At 44.1% G+C, this 27,933-nt stretch overlaps 2 protein-coding genes across 2 annotated transcripts in view; both read left to right on the top strand.

Annotated features, from left to right (window-relative positions):
* LOC147035094 (uncharacterized) overlaps positions 1 to 27,933 on the top strand; it is a 382,679-nt gene that overhangs the window by 30,768 nt on the left and 323,978 nt on the right. The gene's annotated exons all lie outside the window — the stretch shown is intronic.
* The window catches only part of LOC147035097 (uncharacterized), a 37,848-nt gene continuing 28,261 nt past the window's right edge, over positions 18,347 to 27,933 (top strand). The window contains exon 1 of the mRNA XM_085893532.1: positions 18,347 to 19,016. The gene's annotated coding sequence lies outside the window, so the exon portion shown is untranslated. The remainder of the gene's footprint in view (positions 19,017 to 27,933) is intronic.

Genomic DNA, 27,933 nt, shown 5'->3' with positions numbered 1-27,933 from the left:
ATATATATATATATATATATGTATATATATATATACACTGAACAAAAATATAAACGCACCAAGCGATTGTTACTATTTTACCTCGAACTCATTAATACTAAATCTTCACAACAATTTGGTTATAGAATCCATGACAATTGAGCATTAAATTTCAAAGGGTTCCTTGAGAATTCTGGCGACAGTCTTTGCGCTACAACAGCCGACACAACCGCGGTGTCACTGTCAGAGTTCACACAGTCAGTAGCGGGTGTGTCCACCATTGGAGTCGCGCAGAGCAGTGCATCTCCGGTGCATGGACATCACCAGATTATCGATGGTGGCCTGAGGGATGTTTTCCCATTCCTCCTGGAGAGCCACACGGAGCTGGCGGACGTTCTCTGGGACTGCGTAACGTTGTCGTACGCGTCGAGCAAGAACGTCCCAAAGGTGCTCGATGGGTGACATGTCGGGAGAATATGGAGGCCAGTCGAGGACATCAATGTCCTCCTCACCGAGGAACTCCATGCAGATCCTGGCAACATGGGGGCGAGCATTGTCGTGCTGAAACGTCACATGGTGAAGGCGCACAAACGGCACGACGATGGGTCTGAGTATCTCGTCCCTGTACCGCTGCCCGTTCAAGTTGCCTTCAATGAAATGAAGCCGAGTGCGCTCTCCTTGGCATATGCCTGCCCACACCATAACACTGGCACCACCGTGTGACACCTGACGAAGGACATTGGCGTCAGTGTAGCGCTCCCCAGCCTGACTCCAGACGCGGAGTCTGCCATCAGCCCGATACAGCTGGAGCCGCGACTCATCGGTGAACAGCACTCTCCTCCATCGTGCGAGGGTCCAGCGCAAGTGAACATTGGCCCAGTTCAGTCGGGTCTGACGCCGGACTGCAGTGAGGTCGAGTCCCCGGTGTGGTTGGCGGGCTCGGAGGTTGGCCTCCCTCAAGCGGTTACGCATCGTCTGGGCTGAAATGCGCCTGTTATGCAGCCCGACAGTCTCATCGGCAGTCCTCGTGGCCAGTCGGAGTCGATCCTGGAGATGTTGCAGCCTCATGTGACGATCCTGACCGGCGGTGGTCACACGTGGTCGCCGGGCATGTGGGCGGTTCACGGTGCTTCCAGTCTCTCTGAGGCGCGTTCTCAGGCGGCTAATGGTGGAGTGGTGGACATTGAAGTGTGCTGCAATGGCCCGTACTGACGTCCCAGCAATCAGCATGCCAATGGCGCGCTCCCTCAAGATTTGTGACATCTGTGGCATGTTGACATTTGGCACCAGTCCACATTTTGGGGAGGCCTTTTATAGGGCAAGCTATAGGGAGTGTTTGTGTCCTGGTCACGCTCACTGACCATCACTCTGTCAAGCCCCATGGTGCTCATGGGAAGGATTACTCAACGTGTGAGTCCACACACTCAGCGTGGTCAATTTCAATGGGAACATCTGTCTTGAGCAAAACAAAGGAACCATTGCTCAAACATATCATCGGTTTGACCATTTTCCCATAATGGCAATCTTGACTTAGATATTTAGGTTGGTGCGTTTATATTTTTGTTCAGTATATGTATATATATATATATATATATATATATATATATATATATATATATATATATATATATATATATATATATATATATGTCTGCTAACATCTTTTCGGCAAATTACATTGTGTTCACGCAAGGAGTCTGATCATCACTCTGTTGCTGGCATGCAAACATTGATGTGCATCGTAATCCTGAATTCAGGCATGTGCAGCGTCGAGTCTTGCATTGTTTCCGACATGCACAGTCTACCATCTCAAGGCAACTGCCTGGAATGGGACTCGATGCCAACAGTGTGGGTTGCAGTCCTGATTCCCCAAGTCTCCATCCCATTTCAGAAGGCGCAGGGAGCTCAGGTGTGGGGCAGTGGGAATTTCTCCATATCATCGCTTGATGGTGTACTTTCATCAAATGGAAATGGAGCGCATCACTTGTTGGGGCCATGGCTTATGGTTTTCCCATCTTGGAGAACAATAAATGCCATGCTGCATCAACAGAGTCTGTTGTATGCATATTGTATATTCCGCAGACAAAGGTTTCTGAAGATTTGATGGTTTCCTCTGTGAGTTCACCAATGCCCAAGTTCTTCAGCAATTCAAGGTGCTCTTCGAAGACCTTCCATGATGATCGTTTGGTGTGATTCGCGATGTCGGAGGTAGTGTCACACCCAGTCAATGCGTGATATGCCAGCAAGGATGCTGCTGAACCCCATGGTAGTTTGTTGAAAACTGCATCAATGGGTATATACCGCCATTTCTTAGATGTGCCCGACATCATCCAGAGATGCTTGTATTGCATACGTTGAAAGTGGGATACCAGAAGCAGGAGAACATCAGTGTCCCTGGATGACACAACAACTATATTAAACTGGCTGTGGACGGCATGCAGCACCAATCTTGTGTCCGCTTCTTCATGTGTGGATTTCAGAGGTGTCATATCAGTTGTACCTTTTGATGAGTTGACCTCGAGTTCCTCTCTAAATCCCCCGGCAACTACAATTTATTTATGCTTAGGCACCTGTGAACACAGTTCCTCAGAAAATAAATGTGCTAGATCTGCTTTATTATCAGCTTGTGATCGAAGATTTGACCAGTTCTTTGGAAGAGGTACATCACGACCTTCCACAAGCCGTCTCATTGGCCGTGCTGCTTTATTGCGCTGCGTTCTGGTTGTACCCTTGATTGTTTCTTCCCTGTATCTGTCGAACACAATATAAATTCTTTGATATTTGGAACCTGCTTTCAGCACAGTTTTCACGTACGTGTCAGCCAGATCTCCAAAGGTTACAGCATCATCAGTCTTTCCAAGAGCTACTACCAATGCTTGTCCATCAATGATAAGGCAAGTTGATGTGTCATGAATTTGAATTGTCTCAGGACAGTCTTTGTCTTCTGTTATCACGTTAGCAAGTAATGACTTGTTTCCAGTGCGCAGTGTACAATTCATTTTGACAAGGGATACAGGGACCGGAAGAAGCTCATGTTTGAGTACAGATGGCAAATGAACTGGCCGACCCGCCTCATAGGCAGTAGTTAGACGTCGGAGGACATTTCTGTCTGTCTTCAGAACAATTTTCTTGTCTTTGTCCTTTGTGTGTTTATCCACTTCGTATAAAGTGGCAAATGTTGGGGCGTTATTCCTACGCAGATGGTCATGGATTGAAACATGCGGATTATCACATTGCTCAGCCACGATCAACCTGTCCTGAACAAATTTCTTGACTTCTTCTTGTCCAAGCTCCTTGGCACGTAGTAGTGATTCTTGAATTGACTCTGTTGCTAGGTCTTTCGTAGCAAGGTTTTGCAACATACCTGGATGTGATACAGATGAGAACACACTGAATCCCTGGAAAGTGGGAAGTAAAGAATTCTCGTCATCATCGTCTCTCGTTCGTCGTGATTTGGTTGCTTCGTTGTGAAGGTCTGTACTCCCACGGTGGAGACTGTACATTCCATGGGTTTGCTCTGCTGTGTGAGATCTCAGGTTAAAGGAGAGTGTCCACCTACACAGAGCTGATGTCGTCTTGGTGATACCAATGATACCACCTCCTTTCTTGCCTGTGCCATTTATCCATTCCATGGCCTGGTCAGGATCTACTTGGCTGAACTTGTGGGCAGATCTCTTGACTACAAAATTGCCTCTTTGGAACTTTGTTAAAACAGGTTCTGGAAGCTGATGCATCTCCACTAGATACACTGGACCCCATCGTGCATAGTTCAGTTGGTCATACTGCTTGAAGTAGGGCAACATCAGACTGAAAGAGTGAAGATGGAGATCCCAGATGCCATCACGCTTAGCTCGAGTGTATTGCAGAAGTATAGCGACCATGTCCATATATTGCCACCATAAGCTGAAGTTCACATCATCAGATCTACTCTCAACAAAATCATCCAGGATCTTGCTGAACTATTCCTGATGCAGAAATGTTTTCAGTTCTGGAATCTTCTGCGGGTCGTCATCAGAAGCCATCCTGGAAATGCAAGGATGGCAGTCATTGTCCGCCGCTGCAACATAGGAGAGAAGGCCGAGCATCAGGAGACGCCACAGAGCTTGCAAAGTCAGTTTGTGTGCCCTCATAGCTTTGTTGTATGGCTTTCCTGCCAGAACAAGTTCTACAGTGCCTTGCCTGAACAGTCCACTCTCCACCCACACTTCAGCTTGTCCAGAACCATTCATATGATGATCTATGGCCTTGAAGAAGGTAATCGATACGTGAAGGCCACCTCGGCGAGGTACTAACTTATCCTGGTATTCGGAAGAGATCACTTTAGCTCCATAAGTCTGCAGTACAGCGCTTGGTCGACTGTGAGGACTGTATGCTCCTGTCCAAAATGTGAAGATATTGCCATGCATCTCTTCATGGCGCTCTTCAAAGTATCCAACTCATGAGCGGGAGCAAGGATTATAGGCAAATATCCTACTGCTGTCTGTTCTGGTTCCTCTGATGGCAATGACTGATTGAATCGTGTCCAAGAAGATTTTATCTCTGAAATTTGATGGCGCAAGAAGAAAGCTAGGTCTGTAACTTTTGCTTGTCTTGCATACTCATGGTCCTCCTCTGATTTGCTGAAGCAGGCTTCGTCGACGGGTGCTGTGAATACTGGCTTGCATTTTCCACGAGTTATACTGACAGGATGCAGCTCCTCCAGGCCATTTGGCACAATCAAAGTATGTCTTGTGGATATCTCGAGATTTTTAAGAGAAGCATCAGTTGTTTGGCCTCGTTGCCATGCTGCCATTTGAGTTGCATGGAAGGTATTCTTTCCATCAAGTGTTTCATCAAGGATGTTAATGTTATCACAGGTGTGGTGGATGAATTTATTTTCCTCAATGTTTGGTGGAATGACGGCACCAGTTGCTTTGTCCAATGATTTGAGAGTGCTCTCAGCCAAGGAAGTGTCTACTTGCAACACCTGTTCGTAACTCAGGCAATACCCTGCCTTGTTGAACAATCGTACTTGGTCTTTTGACCGCGTAGCTTTATGAAGAGAACTTGTAAGACCAACATGTTTTGGAGTCCTTTTTTGCCACCACTGACGCAGTAGACAAGATCCTGTGCCACACTCAGAACTCTGCTCCGGACATGGTCTTCCTTGTTCCCAGGGCTATCATCTTCAAGGGATGCCTGTCCTCCGACGATCAGTCTCAGTCGCATATATAAACTCTCAGGAATGCATGCTATAGCATCTTCTTCACTGACAGAGAACCCTTTGTGTCCCGGAGTTTCCATCGTGTCTCCATGGACTTTCATAGCTACATGAACAAGTGAAAGGAAAATGTCATCGTGGGGCTCATATTTAGGAAAGGCTAACTTTTCCTCACTCTCCTTTGTGTCTGCTTTCATCTGCAAAACTGCTGTTGGCTGGTACTTGGTGGGAATCAATACGGCTTTTCGTTCTGATATACAACTGTCAAGAGGTTGAAAGGAATTGAAAATGTCCCCAAGCTCTGACTGCAACTTTTCCTTGAATGTTCCTCTTCTGCTTTGATAGGACGGCTGACTCATGGTTGAAGATTCCTCAGCTAGCTCCTGATACCTTTCCCATACATCATCCAGAAGAATCACATGTCCTTTGTCAGCTGATTGATGGAGCTCTTGGCAAAGCCATATCATAGCAAGGTCTGTATTTGCTGACTCCTGCTTTGTTTTGGAGGTAGACCTGTTAAATATGCTAAGACAAGGTAGATGATATTTGGTTTCAGCTGCAATTTGGTCATTCACTACTGCCAGTCGAAGGCCAACTTTGTAGTCAAGATGTGAGGCTTGAATAATTTGATCACTCATTTGCTTAGTCATGACAGAGATCAGTCGTGCCTTCTTATTTGCAGTTCGACAGAAAATACAAAGGCTCCAGTTGACTGGCTGCACACCTTTTCGCAATGAACGCCTGTTACCACCTGAAACACCTGAACTGCAACCTGCTCCCTCTGTTGAATACTCTGAGTCCTCTGAAGACGTTCTATTTTACTCTTGTCCGTGAAGTGGGCATTGCACATTCTGTGCCACACAAGAGATACGCTGTGGCAGAATCGAATGCATTCTCAAGACGATCAATTAAATCTATATTTTTGGAGTCTCTCAGCTTCCTTCTGCTACAGGCTGCATTCCTGAGTGTTGTGATTCCATGTTCAGTTGCTTCACTCAGGTTTTTTCTGGCTTTATGTGTTTGGCAGAAAATGCACAGGCTGTAGTCTACAGGTGACTGCCTCTTCAAGATAATCACGGGATCCATTGTAGCCTGCAAACAACAATTAATCATTAGTATAGGCCTACACAAGACCTTAACAACTTAACAGTTAATGTAACAACTTAACAGTTGTTCACAAGTAAAATAGATAAGCATTGTGCTGGTATAGTAGTGCTTGTCCCAAGAAAGTGCCCCAAATTATCAATTTGGCAGCCATTTTGTTTCTGCTAATGAGATGGTCAAAAACTCAAAATTCAGCTTGGAAACAGGGCTAGTCGAATTCAGTACACCTTAATTGTGTTAAAAAGTCATGCTCCCAACTTTTACGAAAAAATGCTTCTCGAGCCTTATACAGGGCCCTTTTCGAGAAATAATTCTAGTCTATATGTATAACCCAGCCAGTGTGGTTGCACAAGTTAGTGCACTCTCAGCACCAGTCCCAATCCGGGATAAATGGGGAGGGTTGCGTCAGGAAGGCCATTCGGCGTAAAACCTGTGCCAAATCAATATGCGGATCATAAACCGGATTTCCATACCAGATTGGTCGAGGCCCGGGCTACCAACCACCACCACTGGTACTGTTGGCCAGCAGGGTACCGGTGGAAACTGTGTTACTGCTGGATGAAGGAGGAGAAGGAGAGGGGGAAGGTGTGTCCAGAGGCAGTGGGAGAGGAGGAAGGGTAGAAGTGTGGAGGTGAGATTTGGAAATTTGAATGTTGGTACTATAACTGGCAAAGGGTGAGAGTTGGCTGATATGATGGAGAGGAGAAAGGCAGACATACTGTGTGCACAAGAGACCAAGTGGATGGGGAGTAAGGCGAGAAGCATCGGACGTGGTTTTAAACTGTTCTACCATGGTGTGGATGGGAGGATAAATGGTGTAAGGGTAATCCTGAAGGAGGATTATGTTAAGAGGGTATTGGAGGTGAGGAGAGTGTCTGATCGAGTGATGAGTATGAAGTTGGAAATTTAAGGGGTGATGATGAATGTCATCAGTGCATATGCCCCGCAATTTGAGTTGTGAGATGGTGGAGAAAGAAGATTTCTGGAGTGAGTTAGATGAAGTGATGAAGAGTGTATCCAAGGAAGAAAGAGTGGTGATTGGAGCGGATTTCAATGGGCATGTTGGGGAAGAGCATAGGGATGATGAGGTGATGGGTAGGTGCGGTGTCAACGAGAGGAATGTGGGAGGGCAGATGGTGGTGGATTTTGCAAAAAGAATGGAAATGGCGGTGGTAAATACGTATTTTAAGAAGAAGGAGCACAGGGTGACGTATAAGGGTGGAGGAAGAGGCACAAAGGTGGACTATGTCTGAAGCAGGAGATGCAACCTGAAAGAGATTAAAGACAGTAAGGTGGTGGCAGGGAGAGTGTAGCTAGACAGCATCAGATGGTGGTTTGTAGGATGGTTTTGGTGGTGAGGTTGATGAAGAGAGTGAGGGCTGAACCAACGACCATATATATATATATATCTATATATATGTATATATATATATATATATATATATATATATATATATATATATATATATATATATATATATATATATATATATATACGTATATATATATATGTTGTTCTCCTTTCGGCTGCTCCCGTTAGGGGTCGCCACAGCGGATCATCCATTATGATCCGCATACTGATTTGGCACAGGTTTTATGCCGGATGCCCTTCCTGACGCAACCCTGGTCGCCTCTTACGACACAGGGATAAGGATTGGGTTTCGCCATGATTCCGGGCTGCCCGACACCTTCTAATAGCGCGGCCCAGCGCAGAGCACCAATACTCAAGCGATCCTCCAACCCAATCCTCCGACTAGCCGGATTACAGGCGCACGACACTACACCTGGTATATATATATATATATATATATATATATATATATATATATATATATATATATATATATATATATATATATATATATATATATATATATATATATATATATATATATATATATATATATATATATATATATACACATATATATTGTTGTGGTTACCAAATTCGCAAACCACCATTTAGGTCCCTTAGGTGAGATATCTCGGTAAGTATATGTGTAGTTAGGCCCAAACCCGTTGTCTAGTGGGAATACATGTCATTCATGCGTGCTGCGACTCTTCAGGATAGCCGTTTTTCTTTTACTATCTTTATTTTGGACCAACCGCCATTGTTACCACCACCAACCACAACATCAACCACCCACCGCGGCGCCGCTTCACGTCACACCTCGCAACTGTCGCATCGCCACCATTCTTGCGCCGCTTGTGGGTACCGGTGTTGGACTCGTGCAGGGCGCGCGCCGAACAGCGTGTACAAAACCACGGATTTTCCGCTTCAAAAACGGATCAAAAACGACACACGCCCACTTTTGTTCCGTCCAATCGGTGAGCGAGGGGCGATTTGGCCCCGCCTCCAGGGCGTTGGAGGGCGATCGCTATATGCAAATTTATGGATCAAAATGCATTCACGCACACTTTTTCTCGGGCCAATGGGGAGCGAGGTGAAAGGTCGAAGGCAGGGGGTCAAAGATGAGAGAGCGAAGCCACGGGGCTTATATAAGCGACCGCGTTCGTCAGTCAAGAGAGTTAAGACTTCGCAGTCGGTGGAGTTGGGAAGAAGAAGCAAGAAGGAGTTGGTCGTCGTCGTGTGCGTTGGAGTCGGAGCGAAGGGGACGGAGCTGTGAAGAGGCGGCGAGGGCAGACGAGGGGGTGCTCGCGTCGTGCCGGGAGCTGCACACCAGGGAGGCCGACGGCGCGACCTGGTCGAGGTGGAGACGCTCGTCGCGTGACTCGAGGCAGAGTAGAAATCCTCCTTTCCCCCGAGCATCAGCAACCCCCTCCTGTTTCCCCCCCGCGCTGAGATAGTGTGACCAAGGGGGCCCCTTTCCCACCCCCTACCAGACACTGTCCGCGAGGCCCGCGGAGTTGAGGCACCATCGCCGCTCCGCGTCTCATCACCAGACGGGTAGGCCCGACCCGGTCTCGGCCTCAGGCCCGCCTCATCCTTGAGGGTTCTCTTTTCTTTTGTTTTTGGGAATCTGTGTTGTCGGCGCCATCTGTGAAGTAAAATTGTATAAGTGTTGCCGTGTGCTCGCGTAGTCGGTATTAGCTCTGCATTGTGTTTCTTTTCCTTCTATGTGCTTTTGGTGGAATTGCATTGTGTTTCTTTTCCTTTTCTATGTGCTTTTGGTGGAATTGAATATGTGTGCTTTCCGTTCATCGCGAATAAATGTGCTTTGTGTTGAACTGTTTCCCGCTTCGCTTCGTCATTTCTTTCATTGAATCCTCATCTTGCTTCACGTAAAGGGTTGGTAGTGGGCTGAATACGCCCGATAATTAATCGAACCGTTGAGGCCGACGATAACACCGCTCGGTTATCCCGATAGTACGGAACGGGTCGCTTAAGTGGCCCGTGTCCGAAGTCGACCTGCGGCGAGGTGCGATCGCCCGGTCTACCCTCCGTGTGGGTACTTAGGTAGGTCGAATTTGGCGAGCAACCCTATCCCACGCGGGGGCTGATTGGCTCGATCGCGGTGAGACCGAAAGGTCCACCCATGACTGGTTCCCGGCGTTAGTCCGAGAGGGTCACGACTGGATTGTCCGTCCGGTGGGCGATGTGCCGCGATTCGAGTTACGTGGCCGTCAGCACGCCGGCGGGCGCGAATCCGTAGCAATATATATATATATATATATATATATATATATATATATATATATATATATATACATACACATACATACATACATACATACATACATACATACATACATACATACACATATATATATATATATATATATATATATATATATATATATATATATTATGACAGAGTTGTCCCACCCACCTATCAGAGAATGGAGAATTTGCCTTGTGACCAACACATTCGACCTCTGCTTCTTCACACCCAAAGCTGATACCTGATACTATAATTGTCTTCTTTCACAAAAAGAAAATCCAATTGTAGTTCACAAGATCCAGATTCAAAACCGAAGGCACCACTTGCTACTATGTAACAGCTGCCCAGCAGGCACGGCTCAGGTCCGACGTTTCGACCATCAAGTGGTCTTAAACCCCTGGGACTCTACAGCTATCGTGTGCCTATTGTTCAGAATTTGACTACCAGCCGTCTCTTTGAATATTCACACATGTTCACCGATTTATATTGGATTTATGTTCTCTGCGAGTGTTTTCGTCATTTATGTTGTCCGTGAGTGGAGGAATGCAGCACACCACAATGCTGAATATGTTAACGCAACATATTCCAGGTTAATGCAGGACAGTGCAACATAGAATAGTACAACACAATGCAGGTTCGCGCAGGATGGCGTAATATAGTACAGTGAAGTTTAGTTAATACAGTATTGTGTAAGATAATACACGTTAGTGTTTACGTTTTCATAATTTGAACTTTTCTAATGAATAAGTCCACTCACACGTCAGGTCTATAACTACATCCAATGTCACATGCAATGTGATGATGAAAACCATGTTGCTTACATCTCCCCATCTGCTTTTTGCAGTCATGGGATGCCCCAACTGCTTCCCCAGGGAGAGGATGCATATAACACCTGGCACACGATACTTGCACAATCCCAGATAAAAACCACTCGGTGGTCGAAACATCGGATCCGATAATAATGGGTGGTGCCTTCATTTTTGAATATCTTTTATTTTCATTTCTCCTAAATTGCAGAAGACATTTCATTCATTGTAACTGAATCCAAGAATAGCAAGAGTTTTCACAAAATCCATCTTCTTCCTGGCAGTTTGTTGGGCTGAGTTTTTCTTCTTATTTTCAGTGTTCTGATGTCTTTGGCTGCCATGGAGCAGTCGTTCAGAAGAACCAACGGACATTCTTGAATTGTATTGGCTTCCTTCTTAAGCTACAAAATTAGTCAATGATCCCCAATCTTCACAATCATTATAATGAAAAGTGTTATCAAAAATTATGATTATTATTATGAAACTTCGCATCATGACAAATTGTGAATTCAACAAGGAATCAGCACAAACACATTTATGTAATTATACTTCTCCTTAAAACTGGTGGTATTTTGCACTGCTTTGATGGAGAAGCTTGTAAATGTATTACATGCAGTACAATGACATCAGTGGACTTCTTCATGAATTACAAAGGGATTAGTGATAATGGCCACATCATGACAGGTTATGGAAATCATGAACATGAGACCATGATGACACAAGTATTTGGATAGGAATAGCAAGTTGCTTTGCAAACTTAAAGACTATATATGTAAGGTAATATATATACATGGTAATATATATATATATATATATATATATATATATATATATATATATATATATATATATATATATATATATATATATCTTCTTCTTCTTCTTTCGGCTGCTCCCGTTAGGGGTCACCACAGCGGATCATCCGCATAGAGATTTGGCACATGTTTTACGCCGGATGCCCTTCCTGACGCAACCCTGGTCGCCTCTTACGACACAGGGATATGGTACACCTATTTTAACCAGGGTATACACCGGCCCAGTATACTGGTACTCATTTCGCCGACCTCAGAAGGATGACAGGCTGAGTCAACCCCCTGGTGTATTAATTCAGTGGCCCAACGTTCTTGAACTCAGGACCTTTTGGATCCCAAGCCGCTGCCCTAACCACAGCGCCAACACCAGGCTTCATATATACATATATATATATATATATATATATATATATATATATATATATATATATATATATATATATACATACATACATACATACATACATACATACATACATACATACATACATACACATACACACACACACACACACACACACACACACACACACACACACACACACACACACACACACACACACACACCACAGAGCCAAAAGTATGTTGACACCCCTTCTAATATGTGGATTTGGCTATTTCAGCCACACCCATTGCTGACAGGTGTATAAAATCAAGCACACAGCCATGCAATCTCCATTGACAAACATTGGCAGTAAAATGGACCGAACTGAAGAACTCAGTGACTTTCAACTTGGCACAGTCATAGGATGCCAACTTTTCCAACAAGTCATTTCGTCAAATTTCTGCCCTGCTGGAGCTGCCCCAGTCAATTGTAAGTGCTGTCATTGTGAAGTGGAAATGTCGAGGAGCAACAACAGCTCAGCCGCGAAGTGGTGGGCCACACAAACTCACAGAACAGGTCTGGCGAGTGCTAAAGTGCGTAGCATGGAAAAATAGTCTGTCATCAGTTGCAAAACTCATTACTGAGTTCCAAACTGAATCTGGAAGCAACGTCAGCACAAGCACTGTTCGTCGAAAGCTTCATGAAATGGATTTCCATGGCGGAGTCGCCGCACACAAGCCGAAGATCATCATGCGTACTGTCAAGCGTCGGCTGGAGTGATGCAAAGCTCACCGCCATTGGACTCTGGAGCAGTGGAAAAGCGTTCTCTGGAGTGATCTATCACGCTTCACCTTCTGGCAGTCTGACGGACAAATCTGGGTTTGGCGGATGCCAAGAGAATGCTACCTGCCTGAATGCATAGTGCTAAGTGTAAAGATTGGTGGAGGAGGAATAATGGTCTGGGGCTGTTTTTCATAGTTCGGGCTCAGCCCCTGAGTTCCATTGAAGGGTAATCTTAATGCGACAGCATACAATGACATTCTAGATGATTATGTGCTTCTAACTTTGTGGCAACAGATTGGGAAGGCCCATTGCTGTTTCAGCATGACAATGCCCCCATGCACAAAGTGAGGTCCATACAGAAATGGTTTGTCGAGATGAGTGTGGAAGAACTTGACTGGCCTGCACAGAGCCCTGACCTCAACCCTACCGAACACCTTTGGGATGAACTGGAACGCCGACTGTGAGCCAGACCTAATCGCCCAACATCAGTGCCCAAACTCACTCATGCTCTTGTTGCTGAGTGGAAGCAAATCCCCGCAGCAATGTTCCAACATCTAGTGGAAAGCCTTTCCAGAAGAGTGGAGGCTGTTCTCGCAGCAAAAAGGGGGGGGGGGCACCACTCCATGTTAATGCCCATCATTATATATATATATATATATATATATATATATATATATATATATATATATATGTAGTTATGGATTTCCGAATCCGATCCGACGGATGCATACATACATCTCGGTCTTCAGATAGTTATTTCCCTTAATGCATGTCCAGGATAGACCCATCCCCATGTCTGGTGGGATTCTAACTTTTATGCGTTGAGAAGGGTAAAGAATAGATTATCTTTCTTATGGGATGACCTTTTTCTCTTTACGACAGACACATTCATGCACGTGAGATAGCTGTTAGCCCAACAGAGGCTCGACACCCACCTTTTTCCATCGACGTTTGACACCCAGTTCAGCAGCTCTATGGAGGCTAACTTGCTCTTTTTCGTATCGGGCTGAACATTGAGGTGAGAATTGTTGTTAACGTTTAATAAGCGCTTCACGTTTTCGCTCAATAAATCTATCAAATGGCTGCTTTCTGCCGTTTATCCAACACCACAAACATGGCATCGTAGGCCAGGAATGATCGCGGGATGGGCGGGTTGTCACGTGCAACGATACGCAAATGGGTGGGGTGGATTTGGCTGGAGTCTGCTTGAGGCTCCGCCCAGATGGGTCACCCATAAAGAGGACGAGAGGACCGTTTTTTTCCAGTTAGTTCGTGACAGTCAGTTTGTGATGGCTGGTTGCGGTTCTGACAGCTTTGAGAGTCGGTCGGCGATAGCTGGTTGTGGATCTGACAGCTTTGAGAGTGTTTCAGTCAGTTCCTGTCAGATAGCTGCTTCATTCAGTTCCAGTCAGATGGCAGCTTCATCAATTCCAGTCAGACGGTTGCTCAGTCAGTTCCAGTAAGACGGTCGCTTCGTCAATTCCAGTCAGACGGTTGCTCAGTTAGTTCCAGTTAGACGGTCGCTTCGTCAGTTCCAGTCAGACGGTTGCTTCATCTGTTCCAGTCAGATGGTTGTTTCGTCAGTTCCAGTCAGATGGTTGGTGAGCTGGTGACAGTTGAGTTTGTAACAGTTGGTGACGGCTTTGCAGCCTTACAATTTCTCACAGTACCTCAGCTTCTCACAGCTCCTAACAGCTGTCCGTCGGTTGTGGCTCCTGACGGTGGGTGACACTCGGACCGTTAATGCTGGTTCTGCTCGAGACCTGCTCTTGGCATACCTGATTATTGGGGGTGACGTCGAGTGGTGTTCAAGCCTGGTTGCGAGTGAGTGCACGTCAAGGCTGGGCACTGGCATCGGACAAGGCACGCTCACACTTTTCAGGACGTTTTATTTGATGTACAACAATTTATATTTGGTGAGCGAGACTGGATTTCTCTTCCCACCTGAATGATCTGCTGGGTACCATTGTCTTGTGTTTAATTGTAAAGTAAGGCATAGTGATAAGCATCTGCTCTTTGTCTCTTTTGCTATCAGTGCCTGATTTATTCTTTATTTGCTTGTGATTATTTTGATTGCTTTGAATTAAGTTATTTTTACCACAAGGAAATAAAAAGTTCTTTTTATTTTCCTTATTAATACATTCCTTTGTTGACATTCCAACCTGTGCGTGCTTGTCCTTTCCTTCCATTGATCCAGCATTGTCCAAACCGAGATAGACTGGGAGGAAATTAACAAATAAATTGACTTGTAATAGTCGGCACGCACCAGCGGTTAAACGCTTGGCCACCCTAATCAAGATCTAATCAAGATAAGATTGGTGCTTTGCCAAGGGCACACTCCCCTTCAGGAAACCACGTGACCTCGAGTTAAACGGAATAATTAGATGGTGGACACTGGAACTCGTGGTTAACTCATTGACGTTCATGGTTCTAAAGCAACCCACCCTACTACGAAGTTAATTGTGAACGGTGGCCCCAGGTCCAGCTCTTCCAAGGACAAATGGGGATTAAACCCCCTCATAATACACTCGGTACCCGTGGCCATAACAAACTTTGTTAGGGTAGGGGATTCACATTTCAGGAGGACAATGATTTGAACCAAAAAGCTAAAGGCACACTGGAGTGTCTGAATAAGAATAAAATATATATTCTTGAGTGGCCCAGTCAAAGTGCTGACTTGAACCCAAATGAACATTTATGGTGAGACTTGAAGATTCCAGTCCATCAACAATCCCCATCAAACTTAACAGAACTAGAGGAATTTTCACGTGAAGAATGGACAAAGATTTCAACATCTCACTGTGCAAAGCCGGTCGAGACTTACACAAAAAGACTCACAGCAGTCAATGCTGCAAAAGATGCTCACATGTGAAAATATATTAAAAATTATATATATATATATATATATATATATATATATATATATATATATATATATATATATATATATATATATATATATATGCCTGGTGTTGGCACAGTGGTTAGGGCAGCGGCTTGGGATCCAAAAGGTCCTGAGTTCAAGCCCCGTTCGGCCACTGAATTAATACACCAGAGGGTTGACTCAGCCTGTCATCCTTCCGAGGTCGGCGAAGTGAGTACCAGTGTACTGGGCCGGTGTATACCCCGGTTAAAATAGGTGTACCATATCCCTGTGTCGTAAGAGGTGACCACGGTTGCGGCAGGAAGGGCATCCGGCGTAAAACATGTGCCAAATCACTATGCGGATCATACGGATGATCCGCTGTGGCGACCCCTAACGGGAGCAGCCGAAGGAAGAAGAAGATATATATATATATATATATATATATATATATATATATATATATATATATATATATATATATATATATATACTAGAAAACTCGTGAACCCACTGGGTTCACGTTGTGACAACAGTTGGTAAAAAAATAATTTCCAAAAAAATAAAAAGATAGCTCCAGAGAACTATACTGCTGAGGCTGTTTGCATTGATCAAATTCTCCCGAACAGTACTTGACTGAATCGGGAATTGATTTTTTCATAATTTTATTCATTGCCCGATTTTAACGAAACTTGATGCTGCACACCGCAGGAGAATGGTGAGTAAGGTGGCTCTAAAATTTTTGCACTATCGTGTAGAGTTTTGGCTGTATTTCGGAACATACATACATACATACACAGATGCAATATGAGAGTTTTAGTAATATATAGTATATGGAAGATATGTATACACAAATAACTGCCAATGTGTGTGTGTTTTCCATAACTCCGAGACTATAAAACCTAGCAGCCTGAAACTTTGCATGCACACTAAGAAAACTCCAAGGAAGTGCAAGAGTGAAAATTGTATGTTTGGGTTAACTGAAATACCCCTTTTAAAGATAATTAACGGCCTTTTTAATTATATTTTTATCAGGCCATCCTCAGCCACCTCGCTGTCTCGGGTCTTAAGGCGTTTCCTTGGTAACCTCGCTGGGGTCTGAAGCCACAATGTTTTTTGGCCTGCTCAACCATGCTTTGACTTGGAACAGGCCGCAACGATTTCTTAACGATGAAGTTTATTTTTCACTTTCCTCACTCGTATTATCGAATTCCTGTTCATCTTAGCTACGAATTGCATGGTATATTGCAATGCTTATGAACGCCTGGAGACACCAGCGTTCATGGCTTTATTTAATTTACGTATATGAATAACCAAGAAAATCTCTTAAACTAACCATTATTACAAAATGTAAGCTCCAGATTTGAAAGTATCAGCAGTTCCGGTTCCCCCCAAAAGTGTTGATTTGTCCAATTCGGGCATTGCAAGGGCATTTCCGGCTGCTTCGTTGCATCCACAGCATTTGGTAATCACGTGCCAAACCAGGCATTCCGTTGGCGTGCATAAGCCACTTACCGAGTTGTACAGTTAAGTACAGTTCGAGTCCTGATCGGGATGTGCAGTCGACGGTTACTAGCAGGTAGAGGTACGTATACAGCACACACGGACATGGTACATGTGGATAGATTTGGATCTGTATGGACTCTCCGCGGGTGTGTGGACACATAGACGATTTATTTACACTTCCAACTTACGGGACATTTGATTATACACACCACGGGCTTTTCCTGAACAGTTGTTCGGACATTCAGACATGGCTGTGCGCCATTTACCTCAGACATCCAATTTTTTTTCATTGACCTTCGACACCCACCTCTCTTTCATTGACGTTTGACATCCACCTTTTTCCGTCGACATTTGACACCCCGTTCGGAAGCTCTATCGATGTTGGCTGGCTCTTGCTCGTGTGGGGCTGAATGGTGAGGTGATGGTTGCCGTTGACGTTTAGTGAGCGCTTCGCATTTTTGCTCAGAAATTCTGCTAAATGGCTGCTGTCTGGCATTCGTACAGTACCCCGAACATGGTGTCGTGAGTCAGGCCTATGTTATTTGGGAGTTGCAACTCGTTCGATGGTGGGGAAGGAATGATCGTGGAGGTTGATGTTTGGAGGTCACATGCAGCGATGTGCCAATCGGCAAGCTGGTTTTGGCTGAAGTCTGCTTGAGGCTCCGCCCACAATGGTCACCTATAAAAAGAATGGGAGGACTGCCTTCATGAGAGTTGGCGACAGTTCCTGACGGTTCTTTACAGTTACTGACGGTTGGTGATAGCTCCTGATGGTTCCTAACAGCTCCTGACCATTGGTTACATCTTATTACAGCTTAGTACAGCTCCTGATTGTTGGTTACAGCTTTTTACAGTTCCTGACCATTGGTTACAACTCCTGGTCGTTGGTTACAGCATCATACAGCTCCTGATTGTGGATTCCAGCTTCTTACAGCTCCTGATCGTTAGGTGCAGTTCATTACAGCTCCTGACCTTGGTTACAGCTCCTCACACCTCCCGACCATTGGTTACAGCTTCTTACAGCTCCTGATCGTTAGGTGCAGTTCATTACAGCTCCTAACCTTGGTTACAGCTCCTCACACCTCCCGACCATTGGTTACAGCTTCTTACAGCTCCTGATCGTTAGGTGCAGTTCATTACAGCTCCTGACCTTGGTTACAGCTCCTCACACCTCCCGACCATTGGTTACAGCTTCTTACAGCTCCTGACCATTGGTTACAGCTTCTTACAGCTCCTGACCATTGGTTACAGCTCCTGACCATTCGTTGCAGGTCCTTACAGCTCCTGACCATTGGTTACAGCTCCTTACAGCTCCTGACCATTGGTTGCAGCTCCTTACAGCTCCTGCCCATTGGTTACAGCTCCTGATAGCTCCTGGTAGTTGGTGACAGTTTGACCGTTCCCACTTGTTCTGTCCCTGATTCTTGGCATCCCTGGTTCCTGGGGGTGACGACATGACGTTGATTGGTGTTCGAGCCTGTTTGCAGGTGTTTGCATGGTGAGGCAGGGCGCTGGCAGCGGACCAAGGCACGCTCACACATTTTGGGACATTTTATTGGATGCACGACGACTTCCACCTTGGTAAGCCGAGACCGGATTTCTTTTCCACTGAATGATCTGCTGGATGCCCATACCCTGTGTTTAATTGTTAAGTATGGCATAGTGGTAAGCATCTGTTCTTTGTCTATTCTATGTGTATGTGTGTGTGTTTCTCCTCTATAACTGCAAAACCATAAAACCTAGCAGCATGAAACCTTGCTTGCATACTAAGAAAACCCCTCGGAAATGCAGTAGTGAAAATTGGGTGTTTGGGTTCATTAAAACATCCCTTTTGAAGATAATTAACGGCATAATTTAATTATATACTTCATCAGGCGATCCTCGACCACCTAGCTCTCTGGGTCTTAAGGCGTTTCCTGGGTAACCTCGCTGCTCGCTGAGGTCTGAAGCCACCATGCTTTTTGGCCAGCTCAACCATGCCTTGACTTGGAACAGGCCGCAATGATTTCTTAACGGTAAAGGTTTTTTTTTCATCTTTCTCACTCATATCGTAAGTACAATAAGTTTTCAAATTAGGAGCTTGGAGCGATTTTTTGCATTATATGATACTATTTTCTATGATATATTCCCACGGACTAATGTATTGGCCAGACCACTGCCTCGTTTGCTCTCGAAAAAAAAAAAACCCGGCTTGCATGATGCAAAAACCTGCCTTCTGCTTTTGTGTGCATATATAATACATCATGGTTATATAGGTCAGATAATGCAAATTGTGAATATAAGACTTCGAAAGACATCTTAGGCTCAACAGAAAAACCAACATGGCAGATGCATGATTTTTTTTCCTGACATTTGTGGGTGGGGAAAAGCCAGCTCACCAACCAATGGGTTGGAAGGCTTCATACGCATGCAGCTTCATTACGTTTTTAATACATATATATATATATATATATATATATATATATATATATATATATATATATATATATATATATATATATATATATATATATCTTCTTCTTTCGGCTGCCCCCTTTAGGGGTCGCCACAGCGGATTATCTGTATGATCTGCATAGTGATTTGGCACATGTTTTATGCCGGATGCTCTTCCTGCCGCAACCCTGGTCGCCTCTTGCGGCACAGGGATATGGTACACCTATTTTAACCGGGATATACACCGGCCCAGTACACTGGTACTCATTTCGCCGACCTCGGAAGGATGACAGGCTGAGTCAACCCCCTGGTGTATTAATTCAGTGGCCCAACGGGGCTTGAACTCAGGACCTTTTGGATCCCAAGCTGCTGCCCTAACCACTGCGCCAACACCAGGCTCATATACATATATATATATATATATATATATATATATATATATATATATATATATATATATATATATATATATATATATATATATATATATATATATATATATATATATATATACATACATACATACATATATATATATATATATATATATATATATATATATATATATATATATATATATATATATATATATTCCTTTACGAGGACCTTCAATGCAGGTGGGGGGCCATTAGGCCCATCAACGCCTGCACAATAGCAGCCAACCTATGGTTATTTTTCCATCCCTCTATCCTTTTTAAATGCTCAGCATCAAGGAAGGAAGCAGCACGTACCATTTTTAAAGTATTTGGTTTGACTTGGTTGACTGTCCTCCGGGGATTAGAGCAGACGTGATAACCATTACGCCACCGAGTGTGTTGTTCAAATTTAAAAAGTTTCATTGATATCGTTTACTGACTTTATTTCATCATTCACAGGTCCCTTTCTGTATTAGAAATTGATGGTAAAAAAATCTTCATTGTCAGGTTCACCTGTTCTGTTTTTTAACGTCCTGCTGCGATTCCACGCAACCTGGCCTTTTCAATTACCCCAAGAGTTTATTACCAGTGTCAAGGTAGCACGCTTGGGCCAAGGTTGTAAGGCGTGGTGCATCTTGCAGGCAGATGGTAGGAATTTGAAAAGGATTTTAAACAAATATTCCATCAGCGATTGGCTGCCTGGGGTGAGTTTCAATAAATACAGAGCTCGGGCCATGCCTGTGGGTGTCTCCATTGCAGCGGCGCGTGCTGGGGCCCTGCCGTGCTGTTTGCTAACACAGTGGCTGAGAGGGCGCTCTACGAGGGCTGCCCCGCTTAAGAAGACAATGCTGAGCACATAAATGTGGGCAAGTGGGGAGTGCATGGTGCAGCATTCCTTGGCAGGCTGGCAGGTCATGTGGCTGTGGCTTGAGGATAGCTGCTCGTCCAGGGGACTTAACTGTGGGAGGAACGATAATTATATTATTATAGTTATTGTATACACCATTCCAGGTTCATAGAACAGCTAAGTCTAACAGCACAGACACTTAAACACAAGACTCAAACACAAGTTAAGCAACAAGTTTGAGAGGAGACATACCAGAGACATTTATGAAAACAAATACAAGGTGGAATTTGTTCTCGCTATTAACAACAATATATAAACTAAAATAATTTTTTTATCGAGTCACGAGTTATAGCAAAGACTCTATATCAAGTTAAAAGATTACCTAATAGCATAACTCCGACAACAATATCACAAAAACAACATGATAAATAAATCACCAAGTTACAATCGTCATTTAATAAAATGCAAGGCTAAACAGAAAATGAAATAATGTAAGATTCATCATGAACAGAGGAAAAGTTAATTTACACGAGTTGGTGAGTTGTTCGAGTCGCACACCCTTTCCAGGGCGCTGGTGCTGCTGAAGCAGTCTCAGTCAGTGAGGTAGCATGCTTGGGCTGACGCTCAAAGGCACGGTGCATCTTGCAAGCAGATGGTCGGAATTTAGGAAGATTTTAAACAAATATTCCATCAGCGATTGGCTGCCTGGGGTGTTTTCCAGGGTGGTAGTTTGGGGATTTAGGCAGGGTTCCAGCACACTCTTTGAGATAGACACCATGAGATCTTCAAAACACCCACCAACAACCAGTGATGGCAGGTGGATGCCCAGCTTATTATACGTCCCGCCCGATCAACGTTGGTGCAACGCCCTGCTTGCGAAACAATTTTTGCGCACGTTTGGAGTGGAACCTCCACCAGTCGGGTTAAAGGCGAGTGCACTTCCTCTGCCCAATCCTGGCAGCCACGCTGTTGGGTAGTTTGTTTTAAAAAGAGAAATTGCTGAATGATGCATGAGTGATTGGAAAAGGAAAGGGTGGTTTTAATTTTACTGTGATTTTAATTTGTAAGAGGCAGAGTAAGGTATGCACATTAATAATGTTTGAAGAAATTTTGGTTTTGTTTGGTTTAAAAAAAAAAAAAAAAAAAAACGTGTTTGCTGCTTTTTATCCTTGTGCTAAAAAATCAAGATGACAGTAAATAATAAATTTTTGCGAAATAACAACATCAAGTGTATTCACATGTATGGATAGATCTGGTGCTGCTGACGTTAGGAAATCATCAAAATAATGTAAAATAAGTAATGTAAGTATTATTTTTGTTATTTTGTCACGTCAGCAGTTGATTTACACCGACCACTGATCGAATGGAGAAAACCGGCTATTTACTGTCGTGGACTGCATTCATTTTATGGCGAGTTCACGTTGGGATCCTCAGCTTCTGGTTAAACGAGATTTAGTCTCCTCCAATAAAGAGCATGGAAGAATAGGTCTTGAAGGTGGGGTACTAATGGCAGGGTGGGGGGGGGGGGGCGGATGGAAGTTTGCACAAATTTACAACAAATAATTTTTCACAAGGGAAGTAAAGAAAATGTGCAATCCTCCAGACTCAAGCATGAACGGGGAAGGGAACGAGAACTGGGTGAGGCTTTTTCTCCTGGCAGCGGTCAACGAAGGAGGTGATGAAACAGTCAACGAAACAGGCAGCAAAACAGTCGATGAAACAGGCAATGATACAGGCACACTCAGGAGAGCCAAAAACGAAGCCACTTCTTGGTAGGTGAAGAAACTCTACTCAATCAACGACGAAACCGCCACTTCTCCCTGGGGGTGAGGAAAAACTCCTCCCCCTATCTCCTTTTATGACACCCCTCTCTAAAACTCCTCTCTCCGGATGACGCCCCTCCTAACACTCCTTCTCTCTTCCAAGGCCTCACCTGGAGATTACTGAAGGTACCACATACAAGTTCTTCAACTTTAATCCCTAGCTATATTTTGGATAACGCATCACCTTTGGTATGATGCATATTTAAGCAGGACAATCCTTAAGCTAACATTTTCCTACTTCATATCTCAAGATGGCTAAACTACCCAAAACGCAGACCATACTAAACAATACATTTCTAACTGTTTTAATGTAATTACTACCCCACTCCCTCAAAAAACATAACTCAGCCTCCCCCCCCCCCATTCTGGAACAGCGGCTCCTGCAAGGTTTACTGCAGGGGCAACAGCTCCAGCCTCAACGCTGACAACTCACACATATAATTAACTTCACCAAAATAAATCGGGAGTGGCTGGGGGAAGTGAGCCGTAACTAACTTACCTATTCTCCTTACCGTACTACACTCTTAGTTGCAAATAAAACAATAAAATAGCAATCAGAGGTTGCAGACCCTCACCAGAACTTCTTTTGAGTGGTGTATTTTTGTAGGTTTTAGGGTAAATCCAATATGGCTGCCAAACCATGTGACCTATGATATATGTGAGCCTTTTGTTCCTCATGGACAGGTAGTCATGTTTGGAAAGTTTCACCTTGATTTGTTCAGCCACTACAGAGAAGAAGATTTTTGAAGGTTTTTTTTTTTTTGAAACAATATGGCTGCCGAATCATGTGACCGATGACATAATGAATTTTTTTTCTGTGGACCATTTTATCCTCATATGACCCTAAAAAAATTTTCATACTGATCGGATGTGGCGTTGTACATATGCAATTATGATGTCATAACGAGGGCACCTATAATGTCATTAAAAAAACACTCATTCACCATGAGGAGTACTTGCTATGTGCCAAGTTTCAATTTTTTCCTTGGTGAGGTTTCAGAGATACAGAGGTCCAAAATTTTTCTATTTTCCAATATGGCTGCCACACCACATGACCTACGATGTTATAATTATCATTAAAACATTCCACATGATTATTAAAACATCCACTGGTTGGATCCCATGTCCAAATTCTGCTAGTGCAATTCCCCAGCTGCCTGACTCAACCCAATCTCCCAGGGGGGCACTTCCCCACGAGGCTGGCCCAATTAACCTCCCCTGGTCTGGATTCTACAGTCCAGGGACCAACTCCCACCAAGGCTGCTTGATGGTCAATTTAAATTTAAAACTTCCTACCCTCGCTGCACACTATGGCCCCATTGTTTCTCTCGGGCTTTTTTGCCCCTCCCTGCAATCACTTCTGCCGCTGAGCCTCCTGCTCTCCCAACCTTTCTCCATTGTCGTGAGCCGCCAGCTGCTCCTGACTCACATCTCCTAATTTTGCATTTGGAGCAGTTGAAGAAATAGGCAGTCAAGGGCGTAGCCAGAGGTCCAAAAGCGATGAGGCAAAAAGAGGTGAACCTGGTTGATGTGACGGTACGCGTAGCGCAGCGTTGCGAGCGCCAATGTTGCGAAGCCATTACGGCAAGGGGTATGGGGGCCTTGAGCGGCTCCCAGAAGCCAATGCATTTTTGATGTCCAGAAACCTATTCTTGGCTAATTTCAATGCTCAAAATTTTAAAATGTTAATGTTCATTTCAACCATATTAAATGAATATGGTGGGGGGGGGGGGTATTGTCCTATTTAGGTGTGGAGATAAGAGTATTCAGAGCACTGCCGGGTAGCTTTGATAGTTTACTCCCCAGAGAGCTCAGATGGCCAGAGGGCTCAGGCCAGATCATATTTCAGGAAATGAGCGACGAGGAAACTGCCTCGTCTGCCTCAGCCTGGCTACGCCCGTGGCAGTGAAACAGGCAACAATGCCGTTGATGAAACACGTACATTCAGGACAGCCAAAAACGAAGTCACTTCTTCGTAAGCGAGAAAACTCGACTTGGTCAACGACTAAACTGCCACTTTTCCCCCCGTAGGCAAAGAAAAACTCCTCCCCCTCTCCCTCCTTTTATGACACCCCTCTCTTTCTAAAACTCCTCCCTCTCTCTCTCTCTGGATGACACCCCTCCTAAAACTCCTCCCTCTCTCTTCCAAGGCCTCACTTGTGCATCACCAGGAGATTATAGATAGTTCCACATACAAGCCCTTCACCTTTAATCCAAAGCTATTTATTTGACAATGCATTGCCCTTCGTATGATGCAAATTTAACCAGGACACTTCTTAAGCTAACATTTCCCTACTTAATACATCAAAATGGCTAAACTACTCAAAATACGCAACATATGAAGGTATACATTTCTAACTGTACTAAGGTCATTCCTTACCCACCCCCTCCCCCCTCCACCCTTCTCCTTACAAACATAACAATCTACACTAAGCTTAAATATGAGTACAAAAATCCAGATAATATTTTGAACACAATTGTGTAAGGAAACTAGTGCAGGGTGGTGCACTACTTTTGAAGTTGGAATATAAGGGAATTCCAGAAACTAGGAAAGATAACCCAAGACAGTGTTGGAGAGAAACAAAAGGAGAGTCAGAAGGGGAAACAAAGCAGCCAAATTAAGATAAAGGATATCCTCTCCCAGTGGAGGCTGGAGTGGCCCAAGGCAGTTTTGGACCAAGTCTTTTTTTTTTACTATTATTGGTGTTTTTACAGGGAATAAGGCTTGTAGAGGAGCTGCAATACAAATCGAGCACATAAAGCAAAACAGAGACATTAGACAACACAGGACTTGACTTCAGCCAAATATTGCTTCTTTCGTATGCAGAACATCGCTGGGAGTAGCATCATTAGTTAAAGGTGTGGCTGCGCTCCTGATACAACACCCTCTGTAGGTTATGGTTGGAATTGGATTTCTTCAGGGTGCCAGCGATAGCTCACCAACACTTCGCAAAAGACACAATGGGATCTTTCACATCCACCAACTAATGCCAGTGGACGGGACTCCCAGTTTAACGTCCTTCTGAGGGATGACACAAACATTGATGCCTCGTCCTTCCTGCGAGATGCTGGGATGACAGTTTGTAGCTGGGCAGATATTCAAACTGAGGCTAGGTGGCTGAGAGGCGAGGTTGCGTACCTCTAGGCCATCTTGCCAGCCCCAAATATTTGCTGAACTTGGGGGAAGTCACATATCTTCCTGCTGCATGTTGAGAATGGTGATGTCATCTTTTGACTTTCCCATTTCTGTCTGCACTCAGCAAGGGAATTAAGGGGGAATTCCTCTTCCATAATATATGCCAACCAATGGGGGTTTGCCAAGTCTCTATCCTTTAAATGATGTGTTAAGCACAGAAGCAACATATACCATTTTATAAGTATTTGGTAAGACTCAGTCGGGGTTCGAACCATCGTCCTCCCAGTGGATGCTCTAACCATTAAGACCACATAGAGTCAACCTCTGTGATGCTCTAAAAATCCTCTCCCTTGTGCAGATGACTCCACATTGTGACGTTTAGTACACCCCATCCCACAGAGACAGGTGCCTCACTTTCTGCTGATCTGGAATTAATTAGATGCAATCTCATCAAATGAATATGTCTTTCAGTCCTGGCCAATCTCAGTCTCACCCTGTCATCCAGGAAGGATCGTCAAACGAACCTACCATCTAAGTATTTCCATCGTTAGCTACTTGAAGATGTTCAGTCCAGTGCCGTATATAGAGAGAGTCTGACCATCTATTGTTATGTTTGTGTCGAGAGATTCGGCTGTGTGATTGGTCAGCCCACATCACATGGTCTCCATGGAACTATTTTGCCATCCAAGCAAATTGCTTCAGGGTTAGCATTCATATTTCATACGTACAGAAATATACACGATTTCGCTTGATTTGGGGAGAATTATGATATGCTGTGAGGCATGGGGCTGCTCTGTTCGACCAGGGCAAGGCCGAATGGTCCCCTCATGACAAAGGCAAGTGTGTTATTTGTACATCTAAACTGTGCAGAGTTGGATGGTTCTCCTCTGCTTACTCGCATTTGTGCTCGGTAAGTACCTAATTAGGATACCTCCAATCAGTCTGAAGATTTGTCTGTTGTACTGAAGCAGGGATGGAGATCTTTTTTGCCTGACAAACACTTCTTCAGGAAATCACATGGAGGTCTGACTGGTGTCAATTTAGTGCAGAGACTTGTCACACAAGACAGAGATCTCGTTTTGGAGATCACTATCCCCATTTTCCGTAACATCAAAAATAAACTGCTCGCAAATTTTTTTGGCTCGAGGACAGGAACACAATCATAAGAGTGAACGAGATGGCATGAAGGGAGAAACCTCTGCAGCAAAAGTATGACAATGCGATTGTTGGTCTCCAAATTGAAACAATTGTTTTGACTTTTTTTTTTTTTCGATGTTTTTGAAAAAAAGGCTTGCATCATTCTTTCGTGTTTCATGATCAATTTGAATGTTGTACCGCGACTTGATATTTTTGTAAACCAACTGCAGTAAAACTCGCCCTATGCCTACATGGCTCGAACTTATGCAAGGTATGCAATATATTTGGCTCAAATGTTCTGATCATTCATTGTCTCATACTTTCATTCTTGCATTACATTTGAAATCTCTTGCTTGTACTACATCCCATCTCGTTGAATATATTATTCCTTATAGTGGCGTACGCCGTCATCGGTTGATTTGTTTGGAATACCGAATTCCGTGGAGAACCACTACAGATTGCTGGTTTTAGTTCTATCGCTGTGAGAATTCTCGAGTGTTCCATTATCAAATTACAGACTGTACATCACCCTTTCCATGACAGATTTGTGCTTTGTAGTAATCCTGTCGTAGAGAGCTAAGTTCGATAAAAATGGGAGAAACTAAGAAACTAAGGATAAAAGTTCGTTCTTCCGGCATTATGAAAATTCGTAATCCAACCAGGTTCAAATCATACTAACAGCCAAACGATCCGTATTATAGCCTTCAGGTTAATCTCAGGTTTTATTTTGGGGGGGATTGTATGCCTTGTCGAGGCTCGTATGGGAGGTAACACACAATGCACAGCAAGGGGGGCATGGGACAAGAGGAGCGGGAGTTTGAAGGACAAAACCGTAGGGAACAGAGACATTAGGAGATCTGTGGAAGGGAGAGGGATGGGGGTGTGGAACACAGGATATACAAGATGGACATTCCAGTGACTTTCAGTAAAGGCCCGGTCACACCTTGACGTTTTAGCCAGCGATGGCAACGTATTAAAATGTATGTAAAACGCTGGCTGACGTTGAACTTTTGATGTTTTTTTTTTTAAGATTCGGACGTATTCATAACGAGTTGGTCGTATGCATAACATATTAGTAATGGACACAGAACGTTTCGTTGTGTTATAGATAACTTATACCAACGAATGCTGACCTGTTGT

This window comes from Eptatretus burgeri, chromosome 1, assembly GCF_056783735.1.
Source record: "Eptatretus burgeri isolate ZD-2024b chromosome 1, Ebu_testis_v1, whole genome shotgun sequence".
Lineage (NCBI taxonomy): Eukaryota > Metazoa > Chordata > Myxini > Myxiniformes > Myxinidae > Eptatretus > Eptatretus burgeri.
The sequence above is the reverse complement of the archived record's forward strand: the minus strand, read 5'-3'. Positions and strand labels throughout refer to the sequence as shown.